The sequence below is a fragment of the Achroia grisella genome, unplaced genomic scaffold (genome assembly GCF_030625045.1).
Source record: "Achroia grisella isolate CSIRO2021 unplaced genomic scaffold, CSIRO_AGI_Agris_v1 utg947, whole genome shotgun sequence".
NCBI lineage: Eukaryota > Metazoa > Arthropoda > Insecta > Lepidoptera > Pyralidae > Achroia > Achroia grisella.
This window is the reverse complement of record NW_026713071.1, coordinates 107,974-134,790: the sequence shown is the minus strand read 5'-3', so window position 1 is coordinate 134,790 and position 26,817 is coordinate 107,974. Positions and strand designations below refer to the sequence as shown.

The 26,817-nt window shown below is 35.1% G+C and overlaps 1 long non-coding RNA gene across 1 annotated transcript; it reads left to right on the top strand.

Annotated features, from left to right (window-relative positions):
* The first annotated feature begins 805 nt into the window (after positions 1 to 805).
* LOC131854092 (uncharacterized) lies at positions 806 to 26,807 on the top strand. Its single transcript, XR_009358018.1, has 3 exons — positions 806 to 935; positions 26,260 to 26,351; positions 26,724 to 26,807. It is a non-coding gene; the product is annotated as an uncharacterized LOC131854092 (long non-coding RNA).
* The last annotated feature ends 10 nt before the right edge of the window (positions 26,808 to 26,817 follow it).

The window sequence follows — 26,817 nt, the reverse complement described above, 5'->3', positions numbered from 1 at the left end:
AGATGTCAATTGTGAACTGTGACTACTTGTGACATTCGTCACAGCTCTAGTGTTAAAAAAAAAGTTTGAAAAACACTTTTTTTTTCCTATCGAAACCAGTACATACCTATCTTTGTCAAAAAAAGTTGGCAACCCTAATTGCAGGATGGAGTGGACATCCAACTCAATTAAAAATAAGTAAGTCTAGTATACAACTGATTGTTACAGGTATTTACTTAATTGTTAACAGCAGTATCTATAACCCAAACACTGCCAGTAAACTCGGGACCGGTGAATGGTGCATTCAAACGACTCAGGTAGATATGGGCCAGTATACCTGCCTGCCGCACTACGGACGATGCAACATGCAAATAATTCGCCTTTCACAAAACTGCACGAACCAGCCGGCCAGCCTGCTCGCGATATGAGAGCAGGCAGAAAGCAAGTTTATAGGGCGCGCTGAGGGAGCCCTCCCTCCCCCCGCCCCGCCCCGCGACCTCCGCCGCGCCGCGCACACCCCCGCGCGCCCCACCGCCTCACCCCGCCAACCGGTCTTCCTACAGCTCACTATTGCAGTCCAGCCAGTCAGCCGATGGCAGCTATCGGTGTTATACGTATTTTGTGCTGCACGATTTGTTCCCCGCGCACCGTAACTTACAATCGCTCGAAATTAACTCGGATCGCGAGTGAATGTTGAAGTTTCAGTTTGTGTTACGATTCCCTGGAATTATTGTGCGGTGATTTCTTGCAGTGGAGTGTGCCGTCAGTAGTGTTGTGTACAAATAAATAGTGCATTATTGTAGAAGCCGGTTCACGACGTGGTGCCGGTCGGCCGCTAGTGCCTGTGCCCCTACACTTTGTGCTTTCTAAACGAATCTTATCCGACCCACAACTGTGGGCTCGCCTACATGCTGCGACGTTACACATATAACCATTTTTCGGATAGTTCATAACAGGTAAGCGGAAAGTGTACATACAGTGTAGCAAGATTAGTGTACAAGAAACAAAGGAACTCAAAGTGAATTTAATAATACCTATACTAATTAACGCTAGTCAAACTTAGCACTAAAGATTTAATATTTTACCTTAATGTGAGTACGTATGAACTTAGTGGCCCTAGTTCTACGTTCCTATAATAATAAAATATTAATAGTTTGGAGCTAACTCGAATACATGAGCACAACACGAAGTGTTACAGGCCTCCCAATTAACCCACTTATAAAGTCAAGAAATGTATAATCTGCTGAAGTGAAAAAAGTATCAAATACAGTTTGTAACCTTTGTACAGCCATAACGATCGTAAATATCTACCATTCATTATAAGATATCAATAAGACTATAAAAAATCGGTCGGTGTACGAATAAAGTACCTAGCTTCCCGTTAATAATTATCACAAAGCCGATGTCCACAAAATAAATCCATACCGGATTACAAATGCAACAAAAAATAATCAATCCAGAGAGTTATCTAGACCTTGGACGTTATCAAGATAAGTCTAGCATTCTGAATAAGTAATTGAAGTTGTAAATAACAATATGTTAGTACAGTGAAAGTACTTACTAGTGCAAACAAATCTTACATATTTTGCATTGATAATAAATATTTTGGCACTATTCTGGAGTTTGCGTTACCTAAAACCTAGGAAGTGGTTTTTAATATATTTTAGTGAAATATATTATCTTAATATTTCTGAAGGCATGCCGTCAAAATTAAATTATATGCGAGCTAGTTCATCTTAATTTTGCACTAAATTAGATGCACTTAACTGATTAAACTGCATATTAAGCATTACGTGTGGTTGTATCGAAATAACATAACAAAATGTGAACATATAGGCTCTTTAATAAGGTCCATTTTAATTCTAATATAACAAAACGGTAAATGAAATGTTAGGTGAGATGTTAAATTATTTGGTAGTAATTTTGGTTTTAATTTGATAGCGTTAAAAATAACGCTGCTGTTTTGGTGTCTTGAAATAGAAATAGAAATAATCTTTATTCAAATAAACTCATTACAAGCACTTTTGAATAGTCATATTTTGATTCTACCACTCATTCGGAATGCAGATTAATCACAAGAAGAATGAGTAAGAAACTTGTGTATTGCTCTTTCGAATAGATTTTTTTTATATAAATAATTATACAATAACAAGTAAGAGGCATGCGATAATCAACATAGAAACCGCTACGCACTCATTTTTTGTGCAATCAGATAATATTGTCAGTGCTATGGATTTTATGTTTTTCTGTAAAACATTATTATCGTTAACTAACTCTTCAATTTTATAGTAAGCTTTTTAACAAAGGAAGTGTTTTATATGACATTGAAATCTTTTTTCTGGCAGATTTATAACAGACTCTGGTATTTTGTTGTAAAACCTTACGCAATTACCATAAAACGAATTACTAAATTTAGTTAAACGACATTTAGGTAAAAGCGTCTTGAGTGTCTTCCGATATTTCAGAAATAGATTAAGAAATTTAAAAAAGTAAGTAGGTGACCTAATAAAAATAGTTATTAAAAAGCTGGTAACTATTTATTTAGATTGCATCATGTCTAAATGACAACGAGTGCAAGAAGAACGTACGTTACTTAACTCTCTCACCGACAACTTAAGTAGGCACTCTAGACATTTGTAACACCAAAACTAATTTTATATATTACCAAAATGTTTACTTATACTAGGGTTGTCAAACCCACATTTAAAAAAAAATCATCGAAATTATTGAAAGTTCAAAAAACCAGGACTATCCAGTTTAAAAACAGAACGCAGTAATAGTGTTGCAATAGTTATATTAATATGTAGTAAATTCAAGTAATTAATATAATCAGGTTTTTAATAAAAAGCATTTAATAAAATTATACTGTTGACAATCAGTAATTAAGAGGCACGCATATGTTAAAAATCCAGAACGCTGACGAATAACTATTCAGGACTTCCCAGGACACTTCGAAAACTGGGACATATCCTGGGAAAACAGGACGGTTGGCAACTCTGTTATACCACATATAAGTTATACTTCACACTCCCTCATGTCATTAAATAGGAATGTAAGTAAGCAGTCTTACCATATTATGCAAGTCCAAATATAGAGAACTTGCAAATATTACATTTAGTTTCATGTAATAGTTAACAACAATAATCTCAGGACAACTCATTCATCTAGACATTCTAATCCCGAGTTAGGTTAGCTAAAGCTTGTGTTATGGGGTTTAGATAACTGATACAAATACATTGATAATTTTATTTTTGTAAATAGATACATATTATACATAGAAAACACCCAGACCGATACAAACAATCATACTCATGAATACAAATGTTTGTGCCGTGCGAGGAATCGAACCCGGGACGTAAATCGATGTGCTAAAGCGCTGGACCACCGAGGTCTCTATAGTTTATTATGAAAGTAAAACTAAGTTATAAGTTTAGAGTTGAACCAAATGTAGACATATAAATCTTTAAGAATCAAAATGAAAGAAAAACATTAAATATGGTTGTTAGAAATCTTAATATCATATTATACACGCGAAAGTTTGTGAGTACGGATGTTTGTTAGTCTTTCACGCAAAAACTACTGAACGAATTTTGATGAAACTTTACAGTAATATAGCTTATACATCAGAATAACATGTAGAGTATACATTTCAGGCGGGTGAAACCGCAGGCGCAGCTAGTAGTAAAATATTTTTACTAACAGTTAAAAGCTGAACATGTTAATAATCTACCGTTGTATGGAGTTATTTATGGATAATAAAAATAAAACTAGGGCTAAGTATCCGCAGGTACATCTGTTCGGGTTACGAACACTGATTAGACTTTACTTTTGCAATGGCATATGCTGGTGGTCACTCTATTCACTCTATTCACCCAAGTTTGAATTTATAAATGAATCTGTATTATTGTAAACATGTACAACATTTAATTGAAAAGAATACGAGCTGAGTTTCTTGTCAGTTCTCATCTCGAAATCACTCCGAACTGACGGTAGATTTGACATATCATAGGAGTCTGTAATAGACCTACATGAATGAAGATATTTGGAATTTGAATTGTAGGAAGGGCGGCCGTACTGTGCGTGTAACAAACGATTATATCAGTCTGGACTAGGAGAAATGGTCGCATTGATCTTGTAATGAGTGATGTCATAGCTTGTACAGTTGTATCACATTGTGTACTGAACTCAATCTAATTCAAATCATTTATATATATATATATAACATTATTAATTTATTTAATTCAGGTTTCTAATGGCCCATATTATAAATACTTTACAGACCAACATACATATGAATGATATCAATATTAATAGAAACAATATAATCTATACATATAAATAAAATTGGAGTGTCTGTTTGTAATATTGAAATAACCGTTTTTTACTACATGCATATGAATATAAATACGGTACATACACCAAAATAACATTTTTTACAATTTTTGTCTGTCTGTTTGTTCAGGCTAATCTCTGAAATGGCCGGGCCGATTTTGACGGGATTTTTTGTCAGGTAGCTGATGAAACAAAGAGTAACTCAGGCTATTTTTATTTTAGAAAAATAATGTTAAATTCTACGCGGCCGAAGTCGCGTACAGCCAGTATAATATAAATTGTGTGTGTGGTCACAACACTGACGACAGCAATCCACCACGGTAGCGCTGATACACCACACCGTTCGGCCAGTAGTCCTCCTTCATGATGGTGGGCAGCATGTTGGTGGGGACCAGGGCCACGAACGCTTTGAAGCTCGCGTTATAACTTGATTCCAGCACCCTCAATGTCAAGTTACTTTAGGTCTTATTATACTAGTGTATGAGCAGATACTTGACCTTAAAATCAAATTTTGAATTTCGAGGTAAAAAATAATCTCTTGTATTCTGTGAAATGAGCGAAATTCATCATATGCGACATCAAGTGCTGGAAACCAATTAGGCGAAGCGTAGACGGCCACATGTCAACACGAGTCGTGTTCACGATTTGAACAATTTCGTAATAAATCACGCCCTCACCAAGCCCACTATGACGTCAAACATTAACAACTTTATTCTTTGACCAATTGTTTAGAGTATGTATTTAACTATCTACTTAAATACCAGATGCAGCGGGAAGGGGATTGTTTAGTATTGTTAGTAACTCATAACTCCATTGCTAGCAATGTACCATGTCAGGTCGACCTCCACGCGGTTCCCACTGGAAACCATCGTGTTAAATTCCTGATGAATTTGTCACAATGTGCTAACTGACCTGACCTCATGCTTCTTATCATCCTCCACTGGTGCCCCGCCAGCGCAAACCGTTAGCGCATACGGGTGCACCATTCCATTATCAATCTATATCGTCTGCTAGATACTTTAAGAACAAACCAATCAACATTGTCAAAAAGCAAATTTATTTATCAAAAAATTACAGTTGTAACTATAATTTTTTACTGTTAGGGCAACATTTACAAATTAATTTTTCCATGTAATAAGATGTTTTAAGACTGTTGTATTTTTAACTAAGAATTATATTCTTCTCAGGTTTACCGTATACACTAAAAGATGACGGCATCAGAAATCAAATCCAACAAAATAGACATAAATTGGCACTCACAGTAGACATGACTTTAATATTATGTGTTTAAAAGTTTAAAATGAAAACCGAGCACAGCTTGTGCTTTAAGATTATTAAATTAGTAACACGTTTGTACTAACTACGAGTTCAATTATGTAAAATTGTAGTATTGACAATATATTAACACAATAATTCTAGACGAGGGTCGGAAAATGATAATATTTTAGAATTAATTTCCCATTTCCGCCATTTTATTTTAATACTGCTGAAGTGAAGAAATATTTTGATTTATTGCTTTAATTTTAGTATATTTATTGTGACGACGCTCTCTTTTGGGATTAAACAAGATTTCGCTGTTATTTAAAATCATTATAATATCTATACAATACCTTTTACGACTTCATCTACAATTTTATCTATAAACTAGCTGTGGCCGCGGCTCCGCTCACTGGTACTTTAAGAAAATAATACTTGTGTGAAAGTCTTGAGTTTTCTGTGTTCATTTCCATACTGTATGGTTTCGAAATGTCTTTAAATATTACAACTACTTCAATCCAATAATCAGGCATGACATGAAGATTTCTATGTCCTGCCACTATGTGTATGCGCTCTCTGGTTATTTTACTGTAAATTCTGGGTTATATCAAATTCAAATCAAAAAATCATTTATTCATGTAGGACATTTTAGCCGCTAATGAATTTTGTTATATTATAAATAAATAAATAAACCCTAGTAAGGAAGAAAGCTTAGTTAATTAAGTATGTTAAGAAATGCTTAGTTTTTTAGCCTTTTATTTCATTGTGTACACCTAATTTACTTTTTCAATAATCCTATATATAAAATTCTCGTGTCACAATTTTCGTTCCCATACTCCTCCGAAACGGCTCGACCGATTCTCATGAAATTTTGTGAGCGTATTGAGTAGGTCTGAGAATCGGCCAATATCTATTTTTCATCCCCCTAAATGTTAGGGGTAGTCCACCCCTAATTTTTTTTTTATTTTAAGGCAAAACAACGTTTTCCGGGACAGCTAGTTTCTCTATAAAATAAAGAGGTAGTAAGTAAGTAAATATGGTTCAATACACATAATACACCGATATGATTCAAATAAGTTGCCGTTTCGTATACAGTATGGTACTCTATGGTATCAATGAACTGCCTTATTGCCACTGCCAGCCACCGCCTTGACCGTCACTAACAATCTGTTTGAGCCAATGACGGACAAGTAGAGAACAGTTAACGTTTGTGTTGTGTACACACAACCATCAACCTATTAGGATACTGTGAACGAAGGACTCTATATATATATTTTTATGGATGACTTCGTTCGCGTCGAATTTAACTTAATTTTGCTAAAATAAAAGTAGCCCAAGTTACTTACTCCTTATGTTAGCTACCTGCCAAAAAAAGTTCCGTCAAAATCGGTCCAGCCATTTCAGAGATAAGCCGAACAAACAAACAAGACAGACAAAAATAGTAAAAAATATTATTTTGGTGTATGTACCGTATTCATATACATGTAGTAAAAAACGGTTATTTCAATATTACAAACAGACACTCCAATTTCGTGAGGTGACGTTGAGAAATAAAATAAATACTGTTGTATATATTTTTTTTATGACTAGCCACTCGCCCCGGCTTCGCCCGGGTGTATATGTATTATACATATAGACCTTCCTCTTGAATCACTCTATCTATTGAAAAAACCCGATTGCTTAGTTTTAAAGATTTATGCATACATAGGGTCGGACAGACAGCGACAGCGACTTTGTTTTATACCATGTAATGATACTGTAATATAACTTACATAACAAACAAATAAATATACTATACATATTTACATTGTTTTCGCATATGTAAAACTAGAAAGCTTGTTTATTTTAGTTCCTCAAGACACTAATACAATAAAATAATCTACTTCAGCAAACAAAAAACAAAATCAAGAAAGATGTAAAACAAAATATGTTATTGAAGTATGTATGACAAAGCAAATCAAAAATCGTTTATTCAGGCAGTACGTTGTAGCCGCTTATGAACGTCAAGTTTTTGTATTAATATTTTTTTCCGACCGTCCCTGAGAATATATCCATTCTATAATTATGTTTACAGGTCACTATTGAAATTCCTAGACAGGGCTTTTTGTAATGTATTAAACTTAGAATTAAAAAAAGTCTATTTCTATTATAGACACAGATATAAATATACATTGTATATAAACTGGTTTTTAAAAAAAAAGTAATTCAATTGAGTTTCTTGCCAATTCTTCTCAATTGGATCCTGTATATGTAAAAATTTGACGTTCATAAGCAGCTGAAATGAACTGAATCAATGAAATGATTTTGAATTTGAATTTGAAAAAGTATTTTTTTCTATAATTACTAAGAGAAGAGAAACATATACAGAAACTGGTTCGTTATTCATATAAAATAGTAACTCAGGAACATACACACAGCGCCATCTAGCAGACGCAGAGCCAAACCCAACAGAGCTTGTGTTACAGGTACTCTAACACAGTTGATAGAATACTGAAATACTTGCTTTTACACACGTAATATTATAAAGAAAACATCCAAAGTAATACAAACAATTATACTCATTAATATAAATGTATGTGCGAGGAATCGAACCCTGGATCATAGATATAAATTACGTTAATAAAGAAATTTCATGCCGTAGTAAGGAATGCAGATAATTTGCCAGCACCTTACGTAGGTCTTTGTAGTCCCTGCACGAGCCGTGGGGTGTGATCCCCTCAGAATATTCCTTGAATTGAGGGGATTAGTGATGGCAGTTATACCATCTGCTTGTACTGCGACGTGCTCTCTAATGTTATTAAACGTAATCCACACAGCAATCGAATCTATATACTGCATTACGTACGAAATAATACATGATATTAACATTTGTTTTTTAACATTATCATTACGTCGTATAAAACAAAGTCGCTGTCGCTGTCTGTCCGTTCCTATGTATGTTTAAATCTTTAAAACTATGCAACGGATTTTGAAGCGGTTTTTTTAATATATAGAGTGATTCAAGAGGAATGTGTATATGTATAACACATGTAAACCCGGGCGAAGCCGGGGCGAGTAGCTAGTAATTTTATAAAATTCTCGTGTCACAGGTTTCGTGTTTAGACACCTCCGAAACGGCTTAACCGATTTAGATGAAATTTTATATATATAAGTGTTACCACAACTTTTTATTTATTTTTTCAACAAATTATTTTTTTTTATTATGTGCACTATAAAAATACATACAGTCTTAACTTTTCACCCTTCTACCACCAACCCTTATTTTTTAATAGCAATATTAAGTTATATGGCAAAACAACGTTACCGGGACCGCTAGTATCTTATATCAAACAAACAACTTATATAAAAAATCAGTACACGACATTCATACAAGTAAATTAAAGTACCTACAATAATAAAACTATCCATAACAAAACAAAGTCCATTTTGTATGGCGATACAAATATTTAATAAGATTCCTGATGACATTAGAACTCTCTCTGGAATATTATTTAAAAGAAAACTGCATGAATGATTAGTTTCCAAGTGTTTCTACTCAATTAAAGAGTTTATGGAATCCTAAAATGATAAATTATATTCATGACATTTAGATTATTATAGATACAAATTGACATATACAATAATTATATAAAAAATCGATAAATCAATTAACTTTAATATTTCTACGCTTGATATAAGCAAATTTTGCAAGAGCCATGTTTTGTATAACATCATATATGTATGTACCCAAAATCAAACAAATAAATTTATTATTATTATTAAATTTTGTATAAGGGGTAGAGGAAGACCGAAAAAGAGATGGATGGACTGTGTGAAAGATGATATGGTGAGAAAGGGAGTAAATAACGGAATGACTGCGAACAGAGATGAATGGAAGAGAAAAACATATTGCGCCGACCACAAATAAATGGGATAAGGAAGAAGCAGATGATGACGATGATTAAATTTAGTATAATAGTAATTATATTAGACTATAACAACTCTGTTTACAGTATAATTGTTACGATGCTAAGAAAACAGTACATTAATATAATTACTTGTTACGGGTACCAACCCCCTAGGTCCATATAACCTACCTGTAGGTACACAATCGGCATGGATACAGCGATTGTTCTTGGAAAGTATGTCTCAATACTTTCCAACAGTTGCTGACTCAAACGAGCGGCATCCAAGAAGTACAAGAACAAAGGAAGGCAGGTGGACGGTCACTCTAGGTTTAGTCGCGAACGCGAATAGAAAAGAAGTCGAATCAATTGCGATTCATAATTCTAAGTTAGAATTAAATAAATAATTTAAAATTCTTTGCTTTTAAAAAACTCATCACCGACCGTCGTCATAACATAATTAGTTACTATAAATGCACACTCGTCCAGTAAGTAAGTATATAATAATAATAATAATAATAAGCTGTAATATTAAACACTTGTAGAATAGTCCGCAAATTTTTGTCTTCCACTTAAAAATTATCCATCCTCATCATTCATAATTTATACTGTCATTGTTTGGTGATTTTTACCCGCAATGATCAGTCTATTACCCCATCAATGGGAGATATATAATATATATATATATATATATATATATATAAAAAAAAATAATATAATAATGTGATTTGTTTATTTCTCCTCACAAACATGATGACAACAATACATGTATTCTTTATAGTAAAATACTTAAATTTATTATTTGAATCGATTTGCTGTGAGGAGCTGGTATTTGGTGTCTGGTGCTGGTGTCTGGTGTATATATACTATAATAGGTAGTTACGTTAAACTGAATGTCTCACATGTCGGTGTGATGAATAATAATCTCAGGACAATTCACACAGCGCCATCTACACCCAAGTTAAGCTAGCGAAAGCTTGTATATGTACTAGACCACGGATATAAATACTTCAATATTTGTTTCGTAAATACATACATATATATACATAGAAAACACCCAGACCGATACAAACAATCATACTCATGAATACAAATGTTTGTATCGTGCGAGGAATCGAACCCGCGACTATTGTAAGTAAGGCAATGTGGTAAACCTCTAGGCCACTGAGACCGTCAAAAAAGAAGATGGCTGTTACAGATGTGTACAGTCATCCTAAGGTTACCTCACGATCCAGTGGACACCTACTCTATAAACGACTGCCAATACAACATGTTCTCTTTTCGGGCGGTGCGGCTAAGGCAATTTGTTCACTGGTGAGGTAATGGAGTGATTGGTTTTGGGGTACAATGGGACTGACATGTACTTAGATGGTACAAAAGTCCCTAAATTTAAAAAGAAATAAAAAAAAAACCTGTTCTCGATTCGAATACATTTCTAGTAATTTCTACGCAACACTTAAATTATTTAATATATTTGTTCTTATTAATATTAATAAACATATTATTATGGTTTACAGCGTGTTTAGCTATAGGTATCTTATATATAATACATGTTATATCAGCTGTGCACGCGGTTTAACCCGCGTGTTATTATTTATATATATTTATATGTTATTCTGATGTATAAGCTATATTATTGTAAAGCTTCATCAAAATCAGTTCTGTAGTTTTTGCGTGAAAGAGTAACAAACATCCGTACTCATAAACTTTCGCGTGTATAATATTAACTAGCTGTCCCTCGCAACTTCATCTGCATTTAACACACTTATTTGACGACATTTATGTATATGTCGCCCAAATTTCATATCTTTTTAAACAGTAGCCTATAACGTGTAGGCTACAATTTAAAAAGATATTATGAAATTTTGATGAGCGAAATTCTGATGTATAAGCTATAATATATTACTGTAAAGTTTCATCAAAATCCGTTCAGTAGTTTTTACGTGAAACAGTAACAAACATACATCTATACTCACAAACTTTCGCGTTTGTAATATAATATAGTAATTGTTGTAATTTGAGTTGTTACTAGTGACAAGAGCAGTGTGACCACACTGTGGTCACTGTGGTCACTCATATAATTAATTAACGAACTAACTTATTAATTATTTATGATCGGCGCTAATCATTAATTCATACTCTATACGTACCTAGTAGGTATACCTACACAGTAATATGATTCAGTCACAAAATGATTTATTAATATAAAAAGACCACTCAATGTATTAATTGTAATTAACAATTACAATATGGTAAAGTTATTTCACATTATGTAGGTTATTCCGATTTTATGAAATTTTATATACATATCCAGTAGGTCTGAGAATCGGCTACTATCTATTTTTCATACCCCTCTGCGATAAGGGATGACCACCCCTAACATATTTTTTTAATTTTGGACAACATTTTTATTTTTTATTTTTTTATATCCTTTTTATTTTCAACCCCTATTTTTAATAGCGATTTTAATTTATATGGCGAAACAACGTTTCCGGGGTCAGCTAGTAATAATAAATGATATAAAAATGAATTACTGTTCGTTCGTGTCACTAAAACTCGAGAACGGCTGAACCGATTTGGCTAATTTTAGTCTTGAAATATTCGTGAAAGTCCAGGGTTATACGGTGATAAAATATGAAGAAATTGCATGTAAAATAGTAAAAACAATTATATTTTCCCATACTAACGGCTGATACCTGTCAAACAGGGTGCGTTCAGAAGTTTATAGCGTAGTTAAACTTCAAAATACCTTTGACATATTTAATTTTGAGGAAGAGTTCGTGGGGTCGGCTAGTAATATCATAAATGCGGTAGTTTGTGAGCATAGATGGATGGATGGATGTTTGTTACTCTTTCACGCAAAAACTACTGAACGGATTTTGATGAAACTTTACAGCAATATAGCTTATACATCAGAATAATTTCATGCGAGTGAAACCGCATTGAACCACCGTGATTGAATAAGGTTTATATATATAATACATGTACTACCGGGCGAAACCGGAGCCAGTAGCTAGTATTATATAAATGATAATAATGTTTTTGTAGGAAATATCTAACTTAAAATTCATAGCGCTGACAATGTTATCTGATTGAACAGAGATTAAGTGCGTAGCGGTTTCTATGTTGATTGTCGCATGCCTAATCCTTGTTATTAATTAAATATAATTAAAACAGTATTTATTTAAAAGAGCAACACATAAGTTTCTTACTCTTCTTGTGATGATTGAATGATGTGATTTACATTTCAAGAAATGTGACTATCCAAAAGTGCTTATATTAAGTTTATTTGAATAAAGATTATTTCTATTTCTATAACAAATAATATCTTTGGGAAGGTACGAAAGTGAAATATATTTAGGAATGGAGTTTGTAGAACTCGTAATGATGAAAAATCTTAGCGACGACGTTTCATAACGAGGCACCAACTCCACGAAGTGGCGGCTGAAGCCAACAAAACTTATTGTAAAATGTTTAATCCCGTTACCTTAAAGTCAAAATCCTTTGTTCATATAGAAGCTTTACGACACTTATGGCGATAGTGATAAAAAAATTGCTGAGCGTAAATGACAGAAAATTTCTAAATTTAACAAAGGATTTTTAAGGAAAAGAATACATAGAAATAAAATTTGAGTGTCTGTTTGTAATATTGAAATAACCGTTTTTTACTACATGCATATAAATATAAATACGGTACATACACCAAACATTTTTTAGAATTTTTATCTGTCTGTTTGTTCCGGCTAATCTCTGAAATGGCTTGGCCGATTTTGTTGCGACTTTTTTTGGCAGATAGCTAATGTAAATAAGGAGTAACTTAGGCTACTTTTATCTTAGAAAATTAAAGTTAAATTCCACGCGGACGTAGTCGTGGGAACAGCTAGTGCATGAATAAATAAAATTTACCGTATTTTTCAAAATCAAAATCATTTATTCACACAGGACTTCTGTTTTTTGTGCATGTTGTCATTTTTATCAGAGATGTTAGCTCCGTAACCGGAGCCTAATAGAGACATGTTATGTAATCATTTTATTAGCTACTTTGACATTCCTTAAAAAATTAATATCCCTAACCGAATCTATCCGAAACTAACGGATAGTCCTAAATAATTTCAATCCTCATCCGTATCCGTATCCGGTATAATAATCATTCCTATATCCGAAACCTATCCGTATCCGAAATTTCGTATCCATAACATCCCTGAGTTTTATTGCTATCCCTACCCTCCTCCACCTCCAATAAAGATACACAGTTGAGAAGAATTGGCAAAAAACCCAACTGGAACACTTGTTTTAGTCTTTCTGGTGAATATTATTTTCAAAATCAGGTTAAACCCAGTACGCAATATGGCTCCTACAAGAAACCGGCGTCAACGGAACGCTTAAAATACGTTATGTATGTTACGTTATGTATGTAAGCTAAACGTGATTCAGTTCACGAAATATGGCTCTTGAGCAAATTATACAGAGTTTGAAAACTGAGCACACTTTCATGCTTTCATTCATATATCCAACTTCATCAACATCTCAGCCCGGAAGATGTCCACTGCTGGACATACATCCAACGTCATACTTGTATATTATGCAAATATGTTTAGAGTTAAAACTGCAAGAGGCATTGTAACCGGATCAAGAACACGGCGATTATTAGTAACTAGTTACTCGCCCCGGCTTCGCACGGCTGTACATGTATTATACATATACACATTCCTCACGAATCACTCTATCTATTAAAACCGCTTCAAAATCCGTTGCGTAGTTTAAGATTTAAGCATACATAGGGACGGACAGACAGCGACAGCGATTTTGTTTTATACTGTGTAATGACGGAGACTAATGACCTCATTGCTATCAACGTATCATGTTAGGTCGACCTCCACACGGTCCCCTTGGTAACCATCGTGGACAATAGATAATTTACGATACGAATAAATTAAATAAAAATATATGTGTGTATGTGTTTTTTTAAACAATCTTCCGTTATATTTTATGTACAAAATATAATTTTGTACTTTACTTACATAATATAATTATGACATAAAAATTTAAATTATAATGAAATCTACAATAAACTACTACTGAATGTTTTTTTTTTATTATTGTTATTTTATAGTTACTACTATACATCGATCATTATATTTAGCTCAATTTATATACTATGTTTTCAAATTATAGCCTATATGTTATTCTGATGTATAAGCTGTATTACTGTAAAGTTTCATCAAAATCCATTCAGTAGTTTTTGCGTGAACGAGTGACAAACATCCATCCTGGATCACACAAACTTTCACATTTCACTTTGTGAATCAATTTTACTAAATGAAATTATAAATTAGAAGAAACTGTAAATAATTAACAAAATAAAGATATAAACAATACACATTTTTCTTTGCGTACATCACAATTACATGATACATCCATTCATTAGTGAAATGAATGGATGTATGTAAATGATGTAATTGTGTCGGACGCGCCAACTGATGGCAAAAAAACTGATACGGCTAGCATGCGCCCGTGCTGCGAGCTGCGAGCCGCGAGCTGCGAGCCGCGAGCTGCGAGCCGCGAGCTGCGAGCCGCGAGCAGGGCCGCGCTGTACTGTGCGGTGACACAATAATAAACAAAGGAGTGGCACCCCGCGCCGGTCCACTGCCTCACAAGTCACAACTCTGTGTGACACATCATTCATATTCAAAAATCATTTATTCACGTAGGACATTTTAGCCGCTTATGAACGTAATTTTTTTTATATTATAATATTTTCCCAGTTCCAGTCCCAGTTCAGTATACAAATCCAATTGAGAAAATCTGGCAAGAAACTCAATGGATTTTTTTTTGTAAATACATGCAGAATATACCTACAAAAAAACACCCACATCGTCGTGTAACGTCAATTTCTCTGAATTAAACAATATTAACAAGTTCATTCACAAACACCTGTCCATGTCTTGCCATCCCGTATTCAAATAGTGAGGACAACACGATTTGACAACTGTTTAATATATTTATCATCTGGCTTTTTTTCTTCATTACCGGAATATAAAATGTTTGCTGTTAAATTTTATACATTTTAATCATCATCATCATCAACATCTCAGTCCGGAAGATGTCCACTGCTGAACAAAGGCCTCCCTGAAAGATCTCCACGACGATGTATCCTGCGCTGCTCCCATCCATCGCTTCCAGCGATCTTGACCAGATCGTCGGTCCACCTTGCTGGAGGCCTTCCCACGCTGCGTCTTCCGGTCCGCGGTCGCCACTCGAGGACTTTATTACCTCAACAATACATAAGTATATTAAAAATAATATATGATACAATACATTTCATTTCATTTCTAATCACTATGACTGATTTCCTCTGATTAATTGTTTAACCAGTTGATTTTATATTAAATAATTTTTCTATTTGATTATTTAATTGAATTAGTGCTAATTGATGGTTTGTATTCACACACTTCAACTTAAAAATGTAAAGTAACAATAACATTATTTAAGAGAGCAACACGCACGTTTCTTGCTCGTTCTTCTTGTGATGAGACAGCTTTTCGAATGAGCGGTAGATTAAAAAAAATTTAATGACTATTCCAAAGTGTTTCAGTGTAAGTTTATTCGAATTAATTATTTTCTATTCTATTCAATAGGAGTCTACAAATATTTTCTTAAATATGTACCATGTCAGTAAGTACATAATACTTACAGCGCTCGTAATAATATAGCTATCTCTGGCGACTGACTCTACATTTCGTGTGTACTCTATAAGAAGGAATACGCGACTGATTGCCTCTGGTCATGTGTATGTATGTACATGTATGTGGTATGATACGGAGTATTCGTGGAGCCCTACACGCGCTCCCTACGAGCGATTCATGTATGCGCAAGCGCAGCTGCTGCCCCCCTCCCCTCGCCCCTCGCCCCTCGCCCCGTGCCCCTCTCTCGCCACGCCCGCATAGTTGCGCCAGCTGTTTTGTTTACATTCCCTTGGTATCGCCTGCCTAGTTCACTGCAGGCGAGTCTCTTAACTGAACTATTGGATAGAGTCAATCTCTGTATATTTTTTACTCTACGTCTATATATTCTCTGTATGTATGTAGTTTAAAGATCAATCACTGTCTGATGTTTACTTCAATGAATGCTACATTGTATTATCTAAATTTCTGTTGGTAATATTCGTTAATAAAGGAATAGATTTAATTCTGTAAACTGTAACTGTAACTTGTAGAACTCTGAGTATGACTTATTGTTAACTTATATACTATATCAATATTGTAAATAGTGTTGAGGGTAAACAATGTTTTCTCGAGCTGATCAGTCGGACAATAAACCTGTAACTAAGTCTATTATTACACAGGTGTTTTAATCCATAAATAACCCTAGGTATGCATATACGCATAAAAAAAATTAATGCATAAAGGTAAGTTCTAAACTAATACCGAAAACTTGAAAGTTTGTAGAAATATCTTTGTTAAAACATTGTCATAGCCAGTCAATGAGACAACATATGTGTTAGAGAAGACAAACAAAATAAGACTTCAAGACTAATACAAACACTTCACTTTTTTCAAATGATATTGTAACATATACTTAATAATATACTAGCTACTCGCCCCGGCTTCGCACGGGTCTACATGTATTATACATAAAAAACATCCGCATCTAAATCGGTTGCGTAGTTTTAAAGATTTAAGCATACATAGGGACGGACAGACAGCGACAGCGACTTTGTTTTATACTATGTAGTGATTATAACGACGACTCTACAAATTTATATAAAAATAGGCTTAGATACAGAGATTAGATCTTAGATGGATTTCTAATAATGTAATGATACTGCCAATGTTAGTTGACACAAGCAGGTGAGACTGGAGACTCGTGAGTCCGTGTGTCAGCCAGTAGGACTCGTTAACTGTGTCATGTGTTGATTGTGACAGTGAATTGAGAGTAGTGTTGCCAGGTTTGCGCGGGACGTCCCCATTTTCAGGGGTCTGGGACCGTGTCCCTATTTATACCTGATCGGGACGCTATATGTCTGTTTTTTTTTATACTACTATGGGGGCAAACAAGCACACGGCCCATCTGATGGTAAATGGTTACCGTAGCCTATGGACGCCTGAAGCACCAGGGGTGTCACGTGCGCGTTGCCGACCCTTAAGAAACCTTAATATACCCTTCTAGAAAAACCCCATGCTGTAGTCTCGTGAGAAAGACTAGACTAGACAAGACTAATTACTTGTCTAAGATGAAATACATATTTAATTTAGGTAATTAATATAATGCTGTACTTTTAATGATATAATACTTGTTTTTGTTTACTGTCCCGATCTGCAACCCTATATACCGATTTTTTGACCTCACCCTATATAGCGCTATAAAACGAATGGGACCTGGCAACACTAGTTGAGAGTTGTCGCCGCCGCGCCGGGCCGACGACCGCCGCGCTGACATCATCGCACATGCAACGCCTCACTACTGTGTTCATGATCGTGTTCTGACCTCCACTTAATACCGTACCCACTAAATAACTCAACGAAAATTATAATGAACTCACTATATAATTGAGTGTAGAAATAGAGAAATATTATGTTGTAACTACATAATTCTAATCCTTACTATTGTTATAAATGCAATTGTAATTCTGTCTGTCGGTCTGTCACAAAACTACCGATCAGATTTAAACGAAGTTTGTCGTAAAGTCGTAATATGGAAGTAATTTTTAAAGCTAAAAGCTTGAAACTAAATTTTTAGACTGTTGATTAATTATAAAAAAAATTATGGTAAAAATTTGTCCCTTAAGAGGGTAAAATAAAATAGGGGATGATAATTTGTATGGAAATTTGTCATTTATAAAGATATATAATGATCAAACATTTTTCTTTTGCATTTTTGGGTTACATTATTACTTAATTTTTTTCACTATTCCACGCACGCGTGGACAGCTAGTCTTCCTTAGTACATATACCGTACCATTAATTTATTCAACTGCCACAAATTTTGTGTAATGTTTACGTTTCAATTTCTATTAGGTATGTAAATAAACAGCTGAGCTGAGTGACACTTATACTATGCCCAGGTAGGCTGCGAGTAGGTGTAGCTAAGTGTAGTTTTTTGTTATATATTACTATTATATCTACTTAATATATAAAATTCTCGTGTCTATTATATATAGTTCGCCTTCGAAACGGCTTGACCGATTTTGATGAAATTTTATATGTATATTGAGTAGGTCTGAGAATAGGTTTATAACTAATTTTTATACCCCCTAAGTGTTAAGTGTGGTTCACGCTAAAACATTTGTTTTTAATTTTTTCGACTTAATTTTATAATGTGGCATTTGAAAATACATACAAACCTAAATTTTCACTCCTCTACCATCAACCCCTATTTTTTAATAGCCATTTTAATTTATATGGTAACACAACGTCTGCAGGGTCAACTAGTATAACTATATAATAGTGTTATTATTATTTTTATATTCAATGTTCAAGTATGACGGCCTCGGTGGCGCTGTTTAGCACACCGCCTTACTTCCGATGGTCGCGGGCTCGATTCCTGGCACGGCACAAACATTTGTATTCATGAGTATGATTGTTTGTATCGGTCTGAGGGGTTTTCTATGTATAATATGTATATATATATTTACGAAAAAAAAATATCTAAGTATGTATTTGTATCAGTTATCTAGTACTCATAACACAAGCTTTAGCTAGCTTCACTTGGGTCTAGATGGCGCTGTGTGAATTGTCCTGAGACTATTATTAACTAACTAAGTTCACTTGCTTTGACTTCCACCATACAGTCATTGCCAGGCGACCGGATAAAGCCGGACATAGGCTTTTTGATTGCCGCTTTTGTTAGGTTTTTGTATTGTAGGAATAATTATTGTTTTGTTTCGATTGTATTATTTTTATTTTGTATTGCTTTTTAAAGTAACAGCAGTTAAATCGTACTTTCGGATAAGTTTTCCGATACAGAAAGTTATTCTATTCTTTGCAGTTATTGTAAATTAGAACAAAAGGCAATGCAGGTGAACACGTCGACAAATTAAAACAAATTAATCATTATAAAACGTGACATACTGTAATTAGAGTATCAACAATAAAATGTTAACTGCGTCTATGTGCACGGAACTACAACCTACTTACTATACAATCGGACGCCACAACTCACCGGCCGATAGGTCACGTCGGGGTTCTCTCGTGGCACCAATAGATGACAAAGAAGAGGCGACCAGTGCGCATGTGATAAATAATACTGTAATAAGAACCCTGGACACTGCACACAGCGCCATCTAGTACCAAGCTTAGCAGAGCTTGTAATATGGGTACTACACAACTGATATCTAATATATAAAATTCTCATATCAGAGGTTTCGTGTTTGTAGTCATCCGAAACGACTCGACGGATTTTGATGAAAGATGTATATTCAATAGGTCTGAGAATAGGTTTATAAATAATTTTTATACCCTTAGGTGTTAAGGGTGGCTCACACTAAATCATTATTTTCATTTTTTCGATAAAATTATTTACTTTTATTTTTTTATGATGTGACATTAAAACAAACATACAACCCTAAAATTTCACCCTTCTATCACCACCCTCTATTTTTTAATAGCGATATTAATTTATATGATAAAACAACGATTGTCGGGTCAGCTAGTAAATACATACATACATATATAACATAGAAAACACCACGCCGATACAAACAATCATACTCATGAATACAAATGTTTGCACCGTGCGAGGAATCAACCCTCGACCATCGGAATTGAAGCGGTGTACTGAACTGCTGTATTTCCAAGGCCGTGATGAGTCACCGGTCGCCGGCGCCGGCGCCGGCGCTCGTGTACGCGCGATGGAGTGAAGCAGTGACCCTCGCACACTACATCTATGACAACATTGTTATATACTAGCTGCCTGCCCCGGCTTTGCATGAGGGTGTACATGTATAGCCGCTACACTCTAGCGGTTTAGCACGCCGCTTTACTTCCGATGGTCGCGGGTTCTGTTCCTCGCTCGGTACAAATATCTCGTATTTGTGAATATGATTGTTTGTGTCCGTCTTTGTATTTCTATATTCTTGTCATAGTGTCTGGCAATGAGCAGCGCAAGTTATGATAATGCTACGAACAATATATGAAAATATGGAGTTTCTTAAAATAACGAATTTGATATGAAATTTTTTACACCTTTGTTACCTGTTACCTGCCAAAGGAACCACGATCCAGGTTTCATGTTTGGGGATCGTTCTTACCTGTGTTGGGGACACACATACAAGAACTTTCACATTTACTAAAATGGCGTATGTCGTGTCGTCGTGGGCTCATGCTCTATAAGGACAATGCATATCACACAACATGGCTCAAATAAAAATCATTTGCGGCTAATCTTACACAATCGCCGGCGGCCGGGCCACTAATCTGGCGCTCGTTAATCTATTCTGTTATATGTATATTATGTATGTATTTACAAATACAACAACGTACAAAAAATATCTAAATATTTATATCAGTTGTCTAGTACCCATAACACAGCCCTACTTAACTAGGGACTAGGCCGTTTGTTTGAATTGTCCAGGAGTATTTTTAATATTTCTATTTCTTCAAGAGCGAGGCGTGAGTGTCCGTCGTGACCTGTCTATATTGCTCTTTAAATGCGATGTACGCCAAAGAAATCACTAGTGCCTGTTTTCCTCCATCACGTAGATGTGGCATTGTTGTTACAATTGAGTTTTACAGAATACCAATATACAATCTCCCAGCGGATTCTGTGATTCTGTTTGTTCGTAAATGACGCTTACAGAGTAGCTTTGATGGAGTGCCTCCCGTATTAATGAGCCCGTGATCAATACCCCGCTGGCCGTCGCGTCGTCTCCGGGTGCTGGCTGCCGTTCGTCCGTCTCTATGTCGCGATGTCGCCTTGAACTCGTTTATAATCCTTTCGGGTGTCGGCACGTCAACAAAGACTCCTTTGACCGGCTCGCGGTCTCCGTGTTTATATTTACACATTGTGACCGCTTATCTCTCGTGTCATGACTCGATACTTGAGCAGATAACTGTTTATAAATGACCTAAATATATTATATTGTATACGCTTCGACAACAATAACAATATATATAGAAATTTGTTTATTTATAATTACATATGCATCTCTACATGATATAAAACAGAGTCAGCTTATGTCTTTTAAATCAGACAACAGATTTTGATGTTATTTTCAGCAATAGATATAGTAATCAAGAAAAGGTTTATATGAATAATACATGAGTATTATGGTATAGAACAAGCCGAGGTTCAAAGATTTGTGCATACGTGCGAAGCCCGGACGGGTCACTAGTATACAGTAAATTTACAATATGATAATAATAATAATCTCAGGACAATTCATACAGCGTCATCTAGATCCAAGTTAAGCTAGTTAAAGCTTGTATTACGGGTACTAGACAACTGATACAAGTACATAGACAATTTTTTTTCGTAAATACATACATATTATACATAGAAAACACCCAGACCGATACAAACAATCATACTCATGAATAAATTGTTTGTGCCGTGCGAGGAATCAAACCCGCGACCCTCGGACGTAAAGACCGTTTGTGCTAGACCGCTAGACCACCGAGGTCTAGCGGTCTAGCACACGCGGAGGAGATATTAAAGTAATCTTTAAGTTTGTTACGACTAAACGAATCTTAATGAAATTTGAAATGAAGTCCGCAGCATCCTCCGTTAGCTCCACAATACGTCTGCTAACCTGTTAAGCTCAGCTTTATCTCAGCCGTTCATCATTGCTAAGCCTATTACAACTTTAATAGCTGAGCCCGCGGTTTCACCTGCGTCAATTTATAGCCTTACAATATATAAATTTCAATAGAAATATAGCATGTTATTCTAATGTATAAGCTAAACTGTAAAGTTTTATCAAAATCCGTTCAGTAGTTTTTGCGTGAAAGAGTAACAAACATTCATCCATAGTCACAAACTTTCGCGTTTTTAATATTAGTAAGACAAACATACTAGCTACTTACCGCGGCCCTCACTGTCGCAACTTGTTATCTCGCATGATGACAGGAATGTATGTACATATATTGATTTTGTCTCCAAAACACTTGAGGCTGAGCTGGTAAACATAAATAACCTTCACCAAGGAAGTTATAGCAACTAGCTGACCCGGCAATCGTTATTTTGCTACATAAATTTAGATCGTTATTAAAAAATTGGGGTTGGTGGCAGAATGGTACAAATTGAGGAGTGTATGTATTTTTTGTGCCACAATAAAATAATTTTATACAAAAAAAATACGTTATCACTTAAGGGTATTAAAACTAGTTAACCACCTGCATATTCTCTGACTGATGATCTTATTGCTAGCAATGTATGTCGGGTTAACCTCCGCGGTGCCCTCTGGAAACCATCGTGATAAATTCTTGGTGAATTTGTCACGATGGGCTAACTGACCTGACCTCATGTTTCATGTTCATCTTATCATCCTCCACTGGTGCCCCGCCAGCGTAAACTGTTAGTGTAGGCGAGTGCACCATTCCATTATCATACATAAAAGAACTATTCTCAGACCTACCGAGTAGACATAACAATTCATAAAATTCGGTTAAGCCATTTCAGAGAATTATGGCTACTGACACGACTGAGGTATGGAGATAGATTTATACGGCGGATGACATCTGCCTCTAACTCTACTAGGTACATAATGACCTAGGATGTTATGGATATGAAATTTCGGATATAGGAATGATTATTATATCGGATACGGATACGGATGCTTGTGGGGACTGGTCTGTTCAGGTTGTGAACACTGATTAAATTTTTTGTTCTTTGCGATAGCATATGCAGGAGGTCACTCTATTCTTCCAAATTATTTGAAAAAAAAATACGAGTTGAGTTTCTTGTGAGTTCTTCTCATCTCGATATCATTCCGAACTGACGGTAGATTTGACATATCATAAGAGCCTGTAATAGACCTACATGAATTAAGATATTTTGAATTTGATGCCGATATGAAATTATTTCGGATTATCCGTTAGTTTCGGATAATTTCGGTTACGTATATTATTTTTTACGGAATTTTAAAAGTATAAATTGTATTTTACAAACAGCTAATAAAATGTTTACATAACGTGTCTCAATTAAGCTCCGCCCCTATCCGGATCTTTTATTTCGGTTTCGGTTACGGTTACAAATATTTTTTCATATCCGATATCCGATAGTTTCGACCACGACCGTTCTGACAAGAGCGAATCGAATAAGAAGAATTTATTTGCGAAATATTAATACAGTAAATATGATGTCACATAAAATTGATTGATCATCAACATTTAACATATAGGCATGCAAATTATATGAAAATGTACGTTTTACTTAAATATTCTTGGACACTGTAAACATTACCAAGAGACAGCCAATTGCCAGGTCGAACAATGTATGATCTTGTCTCATGGAAAACTGTTAAATCGTAAATCAAAAGTCAAAATATGTCTAATTTTACAAAAAAAAATGTATCCTTGTATATATATCAGTTGTCTAGTATCCGTATCACAAGCTCTGCATAGCATGGGACTAGATGGCGCTGTGTGAATTGTCCTGAGATATTATTATTATAAATCACTATTAAGATAAATCAATATACATAGTCATGTAGGAGCACATCATCAGGAACCAACGTAGTTAGTTCAGGCCGGCTCACGGTCCGCGGCTGATGTAGGTTAACGGCATATATCTAGTCGGCATAATCTCATCAGGAACCGTCTTGAGTTGCTTGCCCATCAATATGCAAAATCAACGTGCCATCGTTTCCGTACCTACTATGCAATACGTCCGAGAACTAATGACTCTATCTCTTGTGAGTTGATATAGAATAAACCAGCTGTACACACGACTTTGTCCGCGTGGAATTTAACTTAATTTTTGTAAAATAAAAGTAGCCTAAGTTACTCTTACATAGCCTTATTACATCAGCTACCTGCCAAAAAAAGTCCCGTTAAAATCGGTTCGGCCATTTCAGAGATTAGACGGAACAAACAGACAGACAGACAGACATACATTTTGTAAAAAATGTTATTTTGGTGTATGTAATGTATTTATATTCATACGCATGTAGTAAAAACTTAAACTGACTAGCTGTACACGCGACTTCGTCCGGACGAAGTCGCGTGTACAGCTAGTCAGCCAGTAAGTAGAACTTAAAAATCCAGAAATTATAGATCTCGTATAATACATTGATGGGACACTACTGGTGGATTTGACATATCATAAGAGTCTGTAATAGACCTGAATAAAGATATTTATATATTTCAACAATTTGATTTTATTTGACACAAAAGAATGTATTCTCCATTCGGCTTGTATTCTAAATTAAAAATATTTCACTAGATACTCAGACACTGGCATCACATCTGTGTATAGTATTTTCAGTTCAATTGAACACTATTAGTCACGTTATACGAGTATGACCAAGTTCCCGTTCAACATGCGCCCTAACATAAGACCACGTCCACATTTGGCCCAATATCGCAATATTGCATAACTTGTCTGCAATTAACAAACTTGTGCCGGACTGGAACAACGAAGTTTCATAATTATCGTAGTTGCTATTTAACATCGCTGACATTGAGACCTTTCTGAAACTTCCGCGGCATGTTTCCTGGTGGTGTGGGGACGGTATCGCGTCATCTGGTGTTAAGTTCATTGTTAGACTAATACGATGTAAATAACTGAAGGAACCATTGCTCTCCGAAGTCTGAAGCACAAACCAATTGAATATCCTTATTTAGTTATCTATTTTCGAATACATAAAAATGCAGGGTTTCAAAATGTCACCTCGTAGCGCCCGAACTGCATTTACAGGCTTCCCAACCGAGCAATCTAAATACATATATTACTAGCTGTACCCGCGACTTCGTCCGCGTAAATAATGAAAAAATATTTAACTCAATTAACACAATATAAGTAAAAAAAATAAGTTTCATCGTTTTAGCTTCAAAAATGATAAAAAATAAAAATAAATATTTAATCAATAGGCTAAAAAATAAATTTCAAGCTCCTAGCTTTAAACATGACGATACATCTACATATATAACCTTGGATCTACCCTTTCAATCCTCTTGCGACCCTTTTTCACATTAAAAAGTAACCTATGTCCTTTCTTAGGATCAGACAGACAGACGGACAGAGTTACTTTCGCATTTATAATATTAGTAAGGAAGTAAGGATATATATATATATATATATAACTCAAAGATGACTGACATAGTGATCTACCAACGCATAGCCCAAACCACTGGACGGATCGGGCTGAAATTTGGCATGCAGGTAGATGTTATGACGTAGGCATCCGCTAAGAAAGGACTTTGATTAATTCTACCCCCAAGAGGATAAAATAGTGGATGAAAGTTTGTATGAAACTTTATCAATTTTAAAACGATCGGGCTGAGATTTTGCATGCATAAAGCTACTATGACGTAGCATCCCCTAAAAAGGATTTCAATAATTTCTACCCCTAAAGGGATAAATTAACGCGAGCAAAAGCTAGTTATTTATATGTATTAAACTATAAATAATGGCTATTAATATTTATATTATTTTAATAATAAACATATTGCCAATTGTAGCTTATCTGATGAAAAATAAATAAAAATACATATTTAAGTATATTTTAAGTTTTATATATTATTAAATTTGTTTGCTTGGCATAGAAATTAATTAAATAAAAAAAAATGTCTAAATGTTTTGTTAATTATTTTTAGTGTAGATAACCGTAATAGTGTTTTGTAACATGTACATTTGTTGTGTGTTGCAGACATGCGAGGAAGGTGACAGCAGCTGGTCCCGGGCGGCCGCCGCCCGCACCACACACCGGCCACACGGCCCTCACCGACACCACTCTATGAGGTGATACTCCCTCTTCACTGTACTAAAGTGTTACAATTAGAATCGTTTTATATTTACAAAAAAAATGCATTTCGATTTGATTGTTTAAGTGGTTTCTGGCACTATTTTAATCATTTTTTTGTAAATGATTGTCGACATTTCAAAATACCACTTTTCATCGCTAATATTCTTTTAATTGTAGTCTTTTATACGTTTGCTGTTTTTTAATGATGACTGGAACACACGGCTATATATCTATATCGTTTACGATATATATACGAGCATGTATATATATCCCGTACAGAATAATAGTACGGTAAAGTTGCTTCTATAATCTATCCTAGAGATGAATCGTGGAATCTATTTGCAATTGTGGTGTGGTTGTCGTTGCAGAACAATACTTAGCGGAAGATGCTGGGCGCGAAGTCGTGGCTGGTGCTGGCGGCGGTGGCGTGGTGCGCCCGCGCGGGGCCCGGCCCGCCCCCCG